At 36.9% G+C, this 13,596-nt stretch overlaps 1 long non-coding RNA gene across 1 annotated transcript; it reads left to right on the forward strand.

Moving 5' to 3' along the window:
- Positions 1-2,611: 2,611 nt before the first annotated feature.
- LOC147639845 (uncharacterized) lies at positions 2,612-3,698 on the forward strand. Its single transcript, XR_015269563.1, has 4 exons — positions 2,612-2,684; positions 2,775-2,873; positions 3,098-3,177; positions 3,301-3,698. It is a non-coding gene; the product is annotated as an uncharacterized LOC147639845 (long non-coding RNA).
- Positions 3,699-13,596: the final 9,898 nt, after the last annotated feature.

Genomic DNA, 13,596 nt, shown 5'->3' on the forward strand with positions numbered 1-13,596 from the left:
TTCTTGCCAACACGCATGTGATCTACAAATCTGTAAAACATTCTCTCCAAACTTTGCCCATGTAATCCAGTGCTTAGGTGAGTCACCTTGGGTTGCTTTGCATCTTTCAAATGCAAAGCCGCAAGCAAACTTGGAAGTAATCTCATGGTTTGATGGGGGATCCTAACACACTTTGTGGGATAGAAGACGACACTCCTCTACAAATTTGACAACACACTACTGAGATAAATCTTGCTCTTCTTCTAGTATCTTGTTTTTAACACTACCAACCATTCTTCTTCGGGAAGATCTACTTCGGATAAATCTTTAGGAAATTTCCCCTCCATGCTGAGCCCATACTCTAAATGGAGCTCCTCTACTATGTGACAAACCTTTAATATCTTCGGATACTCTTCCATTGCAGCCTTCCCTGCAACACCATAGTGCAACTTCATTAGCAATACATACACGTGCATGTGCAATGAAATTTACTGTTTAAGGAGCAACAAAACACATTTAGAAGATAACTTCCATTTTGAGAAGGGAAGTGTCATCCATTTTGAGGAGGTAGGTCTCCCTAGTGTCATTCATTAGGGGAAGGTTGAGGTCTATAGGGGCCCTTTAAGCTGCCATATTATGGTTGAGCTAGTTGTGTAGTAGGGAGGGGAAACTAGCTATGTCATAGGGTGCATGCTCGAACATCGACATGGTTGGGTCCATGTAGTTATAATGATATCAGCTACGTGTGTGAGATAATGATAATGTTTACATGTAGTTAAATAATGACAACAACAATGTGTGTGAAAAGAAAATATTTACAAGAGAAATTGTCTCCTTACAAAAACTTCTCAGTTAAACCCACAAGTACCTCCAAGGAGAACTTCAAACTGGTAGAAACGTTGTACCACCAATCCATGCTTTCACCCTATTCTTATGATTGATTAATGAATATTGCATAATTATAAATTTTATAATATAGAAAATATATATAATTAAAAAGTATATTAAAATACTGTATATGATAGTACTAAGCCATGATATATAATAATGAAATTTAAAATTATTAAATGTATATTAAAAATATTATATATGATAGTACTAAGACATGATATATAATTAAAAACTCATATTAAACTTGATATAAATTCTAATGACCATGTTACTATACTTCGAACACATACTAAAATTTGCCCTTATAATATTATGTGTTTGTTCCTATACAATGCTTGTACCATTTGACATTCATGGAGAATTCATGTTATTTTGATCAATTAATAAGGGGAATGTAATAAACCACAGCTTAGAAATAGAAAATATTATTTTTTATAAAAACTTACTCAAATTTATTCATGTTATTTATATTATGTGGTGATGTAGATTGTCTTATAATATATATTTTATGATATTGAAATAATACTTAATAATATTCAATCTATATTATACAACACACACCACCTAAAAAATGAAAAAAAGTAAGGTAGGAGTGAACCCTTCACTTGTTTATAAAGAGCACAAATGTACAATAATTGACCTTTTTCATCATAATCCTAGGAAATTCACCCCACCTTAGTCTTTTCACCCCACTGTATTAACTTTTTTGTTTGGGTGTGAGACTTTGTCAAAAGAGACATATTTCCGCAAACTTGGAAATATATAGAAGTCAATCAAGCTATGCAAGTGAGCCAATCCCATGGATGGTTTTGGGCTTACTCAACTAAAATGCAAGTTGGATTAGTAAACACTAGTCCATCTTTACTTATCAGTTGAGGAAATTCACTCTCTCTACTTACATAAACAAATCCAATTGGGATGCTCTCTTTTTCTTTGACCCCATTAACTAATGTGACGAAAAACAATAGTAAATGCTCTCTTTTTCTTTGACCCCATTAACTAATGTGACAAAAACAATAGTAAATGCACTCCCTTTCAATTGGGATGCTCACTTTCACCACTCATGCCAAGTTTTTTATTATAAAAAACAATAACAGATACACTCCTCTTTCTTCTTCTTTTTTCCCTCCGAGGAAGAAGGCGCTAGCATGGAACCCAATGACTTTTCTATTTTTTATTTTCCATGCGAGAAGTCAAGGAAATGATGCGAAGTATGCCCTTAGAATTTTTCGTTTTCGCTATCCGAATCTTCCAAGCTTTGAAAAATCTGTGCGACAAGGTTTATAAAAGCTCTTAAGCACTCCACATTCTGATTTTATGGTGTCTCAAGAAGTTAGAAGTTCCATAATTAGTTGGTAGTCCTGCGTTCGTCTACATTCATTTGATCACGTCTTCGTTTAATCTGACATATTTACGTTGCTTCTTAATCATAGGTTAATTTCACCGTTTTCTTCTAATCCCATTCAATATTGACGACCTCAAATTGAGGGAATTAGAAGGAAAAAAACCTCCTAAAAAATTTTGTAAAGAAAAAGCTTGTTCAAAATTACAATTTCCTCTTCAATTCATGATGAAAAGGATCGATGAAAAGTTAACTTCCCAGAGAGGAAAAAAAAAAAAGAAAAATGATGGACCACCAAGAGTTTTGTACTTAAAAGAAAAATAAATTAATTGGGAGGAGGTGTTCGTAAAGCCCCACAGCTTTCTCGTGCAGGAAGCGATACCTTACCAACAACGAGGATTGATTGACCTGTTGGTGCGAGACTTCGTCAAAAGAGACTTCGTCACCGTTTGCGGTTCCGGCATCTCAACAAGTCAGGCCTTCGGTTTCCTTCTGGACGTAGGACTTGATTTCACCGTTGATCTCTCTTAATAATCCATTACCATAATTTCTGTTGTTTCAGCTGATTACGCAATGAGACTAGCCTTCTCCCTAACGTTCGCCCTCCTGATTACGCTCCTGCTCTCGCATGCAATGGCGCCTCCGATATTAGCAGCAGCAGGCAAGCTGAGTGGAATTGCTGTGTCTTCTTTTTGTCATTCGAATACTGGACTCCGTGTGTTATAATTATCGACGTTTATGATAATGTTAAATATAATTGCGCCAGCCTTAGCGTCCATCAATTCTTTCAATGTTAATAGTTATACTTGGATAAAGTATCGTTTAGCGAAAGTATTAAGCACCTGCAGCTCATTCAATAATGGAGTTCTAATCGATGAAATGCAGCTCGACCTGAACCCGAGAGCTTCAGAAGCAGAGCAGATGATGATCAACCAGCAGCTGTGAAAGCTTTGGAATTAGCAGATGTAAACATTTATTTTTCTCTCGATCATGAGTGTACTGTAGACATTGCATAGCGATTAATTAATTTCTTGCGTGCAAATTTATCTGATGTAGCATTGGGTTTCTGGTTCCCCACTTCTGCTCAGGAGAAGCGGCAGGCCGATGGCTTGACGAAGACGAAGCGCTTGCTAATATCAAACGGATCTCCTGGATCTCCTGGCCCCAACTGCTGTTGAGCGTTCCAGCCTCAGTCTAGGGAGTTTCAATTTAATACAAATTTTAGAAGGCCATACTTACAACGAACTTAGGAGCCAACTTAGAAGTGACTCTTTTCCTAAAATCAACATTTGAATCCATGCCCATATAACTCAGGTGTTGGCTATATATGTACATTTAAATCCATGCCCATATAACTCACCTTCATAGGTGTTGGCTATATATGTACGTACGTCTAACTCTCTAGCCTTCTCACTCTCTCTCTCTTTCTAAAACTTACATTCTCTCTCTAACTCACTCTCTTTACCTTTCTCTAAACCTCTCTCTCTCTCTCTAACTCTCTTTACCTTTCTCTAACTCTCTTTGACTCTCTTTACCCCTTTCTAACTCTCTTCTCTCTCTCTCTCTCTCTCTCTCTCTCTCTCTATCTCTCTCTCTCTCTGACACTCTTTGTTTCTCTCTAACTCACTCCCTTTACCTTTCTCTAACTCTCTCTCTCTCTCTCTCTCTCTCTCTCTCTCAAACTCTCTAACTCTCTAATAGGATATATATATATATATGTATATATATACATATACATATACACACATACATACATATACATATATACACACACACTGTTACATAATGTCCACGATTTGGCTAACGGGAAGATGCTTTGATGCTAGTGTGCCATGTGGTAAGACATGCCATGTTAGATGACATGTACAATGATAGTCTCTTAAATTTCTCTAAACGTCTCTCTCTTTCTAACTCTCTTTACCTTTCTCTAACTCTCTCTCTCACTCTCTTTACCCCTCGCTAACTCTCTTTTTTCTCTTTCTAACCCTCTCTCTCTCTCTCTCTCTCTGTCTCTCTCTCTCTCTCTCTATGACACTCTTTGTTTCTCTCCAACTCACTCCCTTTAACTATCTCTAACTCTCTCGAACTCGAACTCTCTAACGCTCTAATAATATATATATATATATATATATACATATATACATATATACATACACACACACACACACTATTACATAATGCCCATGCTTTGGCTAATGGGGTGATGCTTGGATGCTAGTGTGCCATGTGGTAAGACACGCCATGCTAGATGACGTGTATAATGATACTCTCATCGAAGTGTAACAAGTGGTGAAGTGTATGTTGTGTTTGTGCCTATCAACGTTTCATATTAGGATTAATTGTATGTTGTGTTTGTGACTATCAACGTTTAATTATGGTGAGAGCAGTTAATTGGAACAACTAATGTGTTTACATTTGTAAGATAGGTGATGATCAGTGCGTGTGTTGAACATGGAGGATCTTGTCTATATTATCTGAGATTATTACTTTATATGAGTTATTTTGTTGGCCATGTGCCAAATGATTGTACATATTACTTATGCACACTTTTGCGTGTCGTTGCTATATTACTAGCACGTGTGTTAGTTTTGGTTATTTTACACTTAGTGTGTGGACAAGCTCTAGTGCTTGAGTTATTTTTGTAAAAGTGAAAAGCAAAACCTATTTTGTATGCACAACTATTATTAGCTCCTTGGTGATATTTTGAATACAATTCTCAAAATACTCATGTTGTGAAAGTCGAGCTGCATGCATGAGGGGGAAGATTGATTGCACCCAATAGTGTGTTGATGGTGATGTTTACTCTATTTTCATGTTCTATGCTATGCTTTAATCTTGTTAATTTGATTCAAGTCTATGCTTAGGTCATTGATGTGTATGTGAGTTTTGATTTACTCTTCAAGAACTACATGAGGTCCCGTGACTGTGGTATTATAGCTATGGGTACTTGCACTTGAAGAATAGGAAAAAGCTCACAAAAATTTAGAGGATAAAGAAGGCAAAAGGTTAAGGACACTTGGACAAATATTAAATGGTTTATGGGAACTTTTGGGACCATTGGATGGAGAACTAGATTAAAGGCTAGCAATTCATGCTACCTTTACTTTTTAAACCACTTCTGTGAAGCCAAAAACCACCCATCTTGATGAGAAATGGTTTTCCTCAACTCTTGACCTCTTGTTAATCTGTGTATATGGATGAATTTGGCATATAAAGGAGGATTAGGCCACTTTCATATTGCTAAACCACTAGCTATGACATAATTTTATAATGGATGGTGAATATTTTTCCATATATCAATTTCAGAAGAAATTGCTTATTAGCTTTTTATAGTCTCATAAATCTTTGGGTTAAAGCTTAATCAAGAGGAAAGTCAAGGATATTAAACCTTTAATTTTTTTCTTCCCTTCTCTCTCCATCCACGGGCGGCAAAATCGCGAATGGCTAGCTATTTTTCTCTCTCACATTCACACGCCGTGGGGATAAACAATTGCGAAGAACTATTTTTGTTTTAAAAAAAAGCTTAAGCTTTAAAGCTTAGTATAATCAAAACTTTTTAAAATCTTATAACTTTCAAAAGCTTACGTATTATATAATCTCTAAAAGCCTATATTGCTACAAGCTTTAAATCCTTTCATTTCTTCGAAGAGACGGATAATCTCAAGGAAATTTCCAGCAATACTTTGCAACCAAAAATTTCAGATTTGAGAGATCTCCATTAAAAAAAATTCAGAAGCAAATGGACAAAAATTTGATAGTAATTCTTCCATAAAATTTTATGAACTTTTGAAGACTTCTTTAACACATTATTACTCGGATGATTTTGGCGTCAAGGAGTTAAGTTATCTTCTACCTCGCGGATGCATTTCTTGGAAAATATTTTTAAGCTTTTGAAGACTTCTGAAATCATGGCTTTTTGTTGACTATTCAACGTCAACAAAATTATTTCTACCACTTATCTTTTATCATACAAGCTCTACTTTAAATATTTTGCCAATTCCTCAAATTCAAGCACAATGGCAATATTTCAATATTTCAACAATTTTTATTTCTATATTTAAAATTTGCACAATGTAGAGAGAGACACTATAGGGATGATTTATTATAAGGAGACAAAGTTTCTCGAAAGGTGTTGAGACACTTCCCTATCATTCCTCGCATCCAACACATGTTTAAATGTAAGGGGATTGTAGAATTCAGGAAATGGAATGCTACTTATTGCTCAAAACTGATGGCATCATGAGGGTCGTAGTAGCTGGCTCACCGATAGGGCAACATGTGGAGCATCAATTTCTAGAGTTTAAAGAAGATCCCCATCACTTATGTCTTGGCTTGGGCATGGATGGTGTAACAACCCATTTGGCTTCAAGTCCACATCATGGTTTACTTGGCCTATTGTATTGATGAATTACAATCTCCCTCCATGGGTGGCAAATAAGGAAAGGTCATATCATGCTTGCTCTCCTTGTACCTGGCAAGTATAAGGTGGTGAACATGGATATGTACCTCGAGCCTTTGATTGAGGAGCTTGAGACACTATGGCAAGGTATCAAAGTGCATGCTAATAAATAGGCAGGAGGTGGAAGTGAAAGGAGTTTTTCTTTTTAGATGATGTATGACATTCCCAGGTTCTCAGAGTGCTTAGGTACATACTTGAACTGGACAACTTTAAGCTTTAAGCTTTAAACGTTAAACTTTAAACTTTAAGTTTATATCTCTACCTCTGAATCATCTCAATTTCAAAATAGGTTTGTGAGATCCCACTGCCCCCTCCGCACACCGCCGGATTCCTGGTAGCTGGCAGTGGAAGCAGCTCCCTCATGCGCGGGGTAGGGTTTTCCACTTAGGGCCTTGCCCTCGAATGTTTGGGCACGAGACTAACCTGGTGGTTATTCCGAAAATCAAAACCGAGAAAATTTTCCATGCCCGAAAAACAAGGACGATTCCACCATTTTTATTTTCTTAACGATTTTTTCTAACGAAGGAATGCTACTTATTGCTCAAAACTGATGGCATCATGAGGGTCGTAGTAGCTGGCTCACCGATAGGGCAACATGTGGAGCATCAATTTCTAGAGTTTAAAGAAGATCCCCATCACTTATGTCTTGGCTTGGGCATGGATGGTGTAACAACCCATTTGGCTTGGGCATGGATGGTGTAACAACCTATTTGGCTTCAAGTCCACATCATGGTTTACTTGGCCTATTGTATTGATGAATTACAATCTCCCTCCATGGGTGGCAAATAAGGAAAGGTCATATCATGCTTGCTCTCCTTGTACCTGGCAAGTATAAGGTGGTGAACATGGATATGTACCTCGAGCCTTTGATTGAGGAGCTTGAGACACTATGGCAAGGTATCAAAGTGCATGCTAATAAATAGGCAGGAGGTGGAAGTGAAAGGAGTTTTTCTTTTTAGATGATGTATGACATTCCCAGGTTCTCAGAGTGCTTAGGTACATACTTGAACTGGACAACTTTAAGCTTTAAGCTTTAAACGTTAAACTTTAAACTTTAAGTTTATATCTCTACCTCTGAATCATCTCAATTTCAAAATAGGTTTGTGAGATCCCACTGCCCCCTCCGCACACCGCCGGATTCTTGGTAGCTAGCAGTGGAAGCAGCTCCCTCATGCGCGGGGTAGGGTTTTCCACTTAGGGCCTTGCCCTCGAATGTTTGGGCACGAGACTAACCTGGTGGTTATTCCGAAAATCGAAACCGAGAAAATTTTCCATGCCCGAAAAACAAGGACGATTCCACCATTTTTATTTTCTTAACGATTTTTTCTAACGAAGTCAAGATATTGAAATAACCTTCATCTGAATAAACCAGATAGAAGGGAAACTATTACAGACTTAACTTGAAGGGATCAATGCTTTTTTCCTAATTGAATTAGGCATAGCCATTGATCTATTCATTAGAGAAGTCTTCAGGCTTTTATTTAACTACTCGAGTTCTAAACGTATTCCTATTAATCAATTTTATTATTAAAACTCTACTGATTCCAGCCCATCCGGCCCCCATGGGTTAGCCACCACCACCCAACCCCACTGGAATTGGTAGAACTAGACAAGTACTCACCCACCCATAATTGAATGCATTTGTGAACTTTTGCTTTAGAATACAGATACGCACACACTCCTCTTTAAACTTTAACAATCAATCCATTGGCAAACAATTATTGGTTACAGATGTCATAACTCAAAATTTCCATTCAATCCTCGTTTCTCACAAAAAAAAACAGTATCCCTCTGGACTCTCCGAGACCAGTTGGTCAACAAACGAGATCCACCAATAAACAGATTACAATAAACATTGGTCCATCATATAATATATATCTTCATGACATACACATGGGTGTCCTAAGCACCACGAGCCCGTGCATCGCCTGGTCAGAACCCTCCAGGATCCTCCTTAGGTGTCCTGGCACTTCACTCAGGGACTGCTTCGTCGGCCCTTGCCCATCGTACCGGAAGCACACCATTTTTCACCATACCAAGGCTAGTCAAGACCTGGGCAGGTTTTTATCACGTGAGCCGTCCTTTGAACACTCCCCGCCAGCTGTTGCAACCAAACTTCCCTTAGAAAAACACATATACCAAATGCTCCCTCTAGCATTCTGGCGTAAGACAGTCCTTTAAGAAAACAGGGTTTCTATGCAAGTTTTCATTTTTGATTTTCTTTTGAATATAATGAGTATATCTTAAATCCGTATCCCAATACTTCTAGATCGTAGGTCTGAATTCCAATAGAATTTTATGAATTCTGTAACCTTGATCCTCAGATCTAAATCAAATGGTCTTAAATTGATTTCAGATGAAGTGGGTGATTTGAGTGAATTTTCATGAACTGGTCACATCGTCTTTTCTTGAAACTGACGAAGGAGTTATGCCTTGGTCATAGTCTGATTCAGGTTTTGAGTTTGGAAAGGTTCTCCGTGAAATATCTTTCTCGAAGAGTAATATTTCAATTACTACTTTACTGAATTTCATTCATTGCGTATTTGCTTAACTGAATTCAAAACTAATCACGAATTCCTATGAGAGGAATAAATTAATCATTTATCTAAAATTTTGACTTCGATAGTTTTTTTAAGTTTTCTCATTACCATCCTAGAGAATATGAAACGGTAGAATTTTCTCTCATAGACTATTTACTTATTCATTTACTAATATCCATGAGATTTAAACATAGGATTAAAGAGAACTCTTATATTGATATAAAAATTCTATATGCATCTATTTATGCATAAAATCCAACTTCTATGGAAATAACACTTTTATATAAAAGAAAATCCTCTTATGCATTTGTTTATGCATAAAAATCAATTTTGATAAAAGTAACACTTTTATAATTAAAAAAATCTTTTATGCATAAAAATCAATTTTGATGAAAGTAACACTTTTATAATAAAAAAATTCTTTTATGCATCTCTTTATGCATAAAAATCAATTTTGATGAAAGTAGTTATGATTGCATCCTTCGCCTCTCAAAGGCCAACGACTTCTGCACAAGTCTGCAGGAAGCATCGCATGATGTTGGCTCTCTCCAAGGCTTCCATCCTCCTTTGAACAGATCGTTGATCGGCACATGATATTGTGCAAGCTGCACTTATTAGAGGCTTTGACCTTGGACTAGAAGGCCTCCTTGCTCTAGACCTCCGTTTGGTTTGCTGCTCTCCGATCACCATACAATGAATCGAACACCAAGCGAAAGCAGGATGGCCTTATCACTGTATTTGCCTCCGTTTTGCAAGTGTATGTGAGCTCTGTGGTCTGCAATGGCAAGGCTTGGTCCTTCCACAATCTCATGACACATGCATGCCACAACTCTCAACATATGGGATTGCAATCAATAGGAATTGCAATGAACAGCTTGGTTGCCACCTCCTTCAAATCCAAAGCTAAGGAAATCCGGATCCTCGTGGTCGCCATGTGTTGGGGCCATAGCCCCAACAGGGGGAATAATCACTCACACGACTCTCAATGCAATAAGATAAAGAATCAACAAAGAAGAAGAGAAATAACTGATGTATATCATTGATCGACACAATACATGAATATAAAGAGGCATTGTGCCCCTTTGTGCCACACACACACACCCATTGGCACCACCTCTTAGGCTAAGGGTATGTTTCCACTTGGCACACCCACTACAATCTCCTCATCTCATACTCAGCCATCGCCACCACTACATACATCAATTTTGTGGCACAACTAACTAAAAACATAGAGGGTGGTATTGATGTTTGAAGCCTAGCATGAATGTCCCAACTGCAGCTTGCAACTGCAGCCTCCAAAGAATTGCCACATGCTACACACATGCCGTGGACCCAAATAGTGTCAGTCAATCATGACCATGTCGCATAGGGTGTGGGAACTAACATGAATCTTCACTTGTTGAACCAATGCATCGATGCGAGCAGCAATGGCTAGACTAGCTGCATGATCCACAAACTTTAATAAGTCATTTTGCCTCTACATATTATCCTAAAAAGGCATTCACAAAAAAAATTAATCAAAGATAAGCAAAACATAAAGCTACCAAATGTTAGAAGCATTTAGGGAGGTAAAAAAATAGCTTCCTTTCTCTTGCATTTTAGAAAACATCAAGCTACCAAATGTTATAAGGATTGAGGGAGGTAAGAAAAAACTTCCTTTGTCATACATTTTACAAAACACTACAAATGACTAGCAAAGATTTACTACAATAAAAAGCACATGAGAGTACAAAAAGTAGTAGTACCAGAAAGTACTTTAAAGTAATTAACAAAAGCTTTCAAATACCTCTAGGATTCACCTCTAAGAAATTTTATGTATCACGTGCGTTCAAGGGGGGTATTTAAAAAACCCCTTATACTTACATACTTTTATGAATAAAATGACCCCTTTTTCTTCATATAATTATGGTTTTTGTTTTAAAATTGGTTTTAAAAACCCCTCCTATAAATGTAATTCTATAACTTTTTTGAATTAATATACCTCTCCTAATGAACTCACATTCTAGACTTACATATTTTTAGGTGAACCCCCCGAGTCAAATACCTAAGATGTGCTTTAAAGTACTAAGCATAAGCTTTCTAGTACTGTATGTACTTTAAAGTAAAGTTTTCTACTTAATGAAATTCTGAAAGTTATCAAAAGTGACTAAAAGTTAGTTCCTAAAGTACTTTTTAGTGCGTTTAAGTACTTAGAAAAGTATTTTTTAGTAAAAAAGCTCTTTAGTATTTTCTAAAGCATAGCAAACTACTTATTACAAATTTACTTTTGAGTGCTTCTAAAATACTTTTCAGTGTTTTCAAAAGTACTTTTCAATAAAGTACTATTGAAAGTGTTTTTAGTTTTCAAAAGTACTTTTTGGTAAAGTATAAGAAAAGTTTTATTAGTACTTTAAAAAGTACTTTCTAGAACTTTGAAACTAAATTTTTATAAAAGTATATGCAAAATTGTTATCAATACTTTAAAAGTAATATTCAATAGTTTCAAAAGTAACTTTTGAGTACATTCAAAAGTACTTTTGGGAAAGTATCTGCAAAAGTTTTATAAGTACTTTAAAAGTTCTATTCAGTACTTAAAAAAATACTTTTTAGTAAAGAACTTTTAAAAGAGTATTTTAGTACTTTCAAAAGTATTTTTTGGTATCTTGAAAAGTACTTTCTCTGTATTCAAAAGTAAGAACATCATAAAAGTGTAGATGCAACTAAAATCACTTATTTACAAGTAATGAAAAGTGCATACACTACAACATGTCGGAGGCATAGGCTGAAGTCATTATCGGCATTCCAATTACGAACATCATCACAGGGACTCGTCCCATTCATTGTCATTGTGGTTTTGCTCAGCTTATCGCTTACCAAATTTCACGAATCATCATTTTTCAATCAGAATCCAATTCAACTCATCAGTTCTCAACCAGAATTTTAAAATCATATCAACCACATTCGAATTCATCATCTAGATAGCATTTTTGCTTATAATTTCAAGGTCTTATATTTACTCGTATATACAACCAATAAAGAGTTGCAGTTATACCCTCGGTATATACGAGTAGTCACGGTCCTTGGAATTATAAGGTAAATACCATCATATCTGGGCCTCAAGCAAGTGAGGGATTCCATGCAATTGCGGTACTTCCACATCTAAAGACCCAATTACTAATTTATGAATTTCAGTCTAAATATCCATTTGTATGAATTTCATCACACATTTTCAACTTTTTACTGTTACTTCATAATTTTTTGACATTTTTAGCTTGGTTTTTCCACTTTAGCCAATTCACTCTGATACCAACTCAAAGATCCCTGTCCCCTCCGCGCAACGAATCTTGGGATGCTAGCAGCGGAAGTAGCACTTCTTGCACCGAGGAGGGTCCTTCACTTCAGGCCTCACCCATGAATATCTAGACAAGAGACTAATCCCTCGGTTCTTCCAAAACCGAACTCGGAAAAACTTCCCTTGCTTGGAAAGCACGGGCGATTCCTCCAGGATATTTTTACTCTAATGTAGTCAAGAGTCGTAACTAATAAAACTGATCTGACCGAACCCGTAAGTATCAGAGTCACATCAAGGAAGACTTGCACTTGGATCATAAAGACTAACACGTTTTTCACAGCTGTTGATTCTTTTCCATAGAATAGTTTTTATCGGGGATTTACTTTTTCTATCGTACCATAACAAGATTGAGTCTCATTTTAGGGATCCATCAGTCCATCCTAACACCATCCAGTCCCGTCGGTTAGCCAACCGCCCAACCACTATAGTGATGGGATCCATTTGAGAATTTGGTTAGGTTTTGTCTCCAGTACAAGGGAAGAGAGTTCCTATTCGTGTGCAAACTCAAAACTAGTCACACCACTTACACACCCAATATGAAATTGCCTTTTACACAGATTCAACGGTTTTTAAAACAATCATTTAATGAAACTATGGTATCACTGATCATAATTCTCAAAAACTAATTCGATTGAGTCCTAATTTTTAATTTTTCCTTCATCGGTGTACTTATGGCATCATTGGCAACCAGAACGCTCACCACCTAACCACTCAGGGGCCTTTGCAATAGTTCCTAGCTCATAGTACCCTGAAATATATTCACTTATAAAAATCAAAATGGAATCTCCACTGAAGATCAGCAAGATCAACCAACAGGTCCATATAAAAGAGCCATGGACTTATCCGTTGAGGACCAGCAAGGTCAATCAACCAGATGCATGCCCGAATTCAGAAAACAACTCTTACTCCTTGTTCTAATATCTTCCTCGATGCACGTGTGGATATCTTTGGCGACCCAAAGTTCGAGCACCGTATGGTCATCACCCTCTTAGATCTTTCACAGGTCACCTAGCGCTTCAGTCATAGACCGCTTCCTTAGTCCCTCATCCACCGT

Source organism: Cibotium barometz, chromosome 3 (genome assembly GCF_041138505.1).
Source record: "Cibotium barometz isolate CiBa-2024 chromosome 3, ASM4113850v1, whole genome shotgun sequence".
Taxonomy (NCBI): Eukaryota; Viridiplantae; Streptophyta; class Polypodiopsida; order Cyatheales; family Cibotiaceae; genus Cibotium; species Cibotium barometz.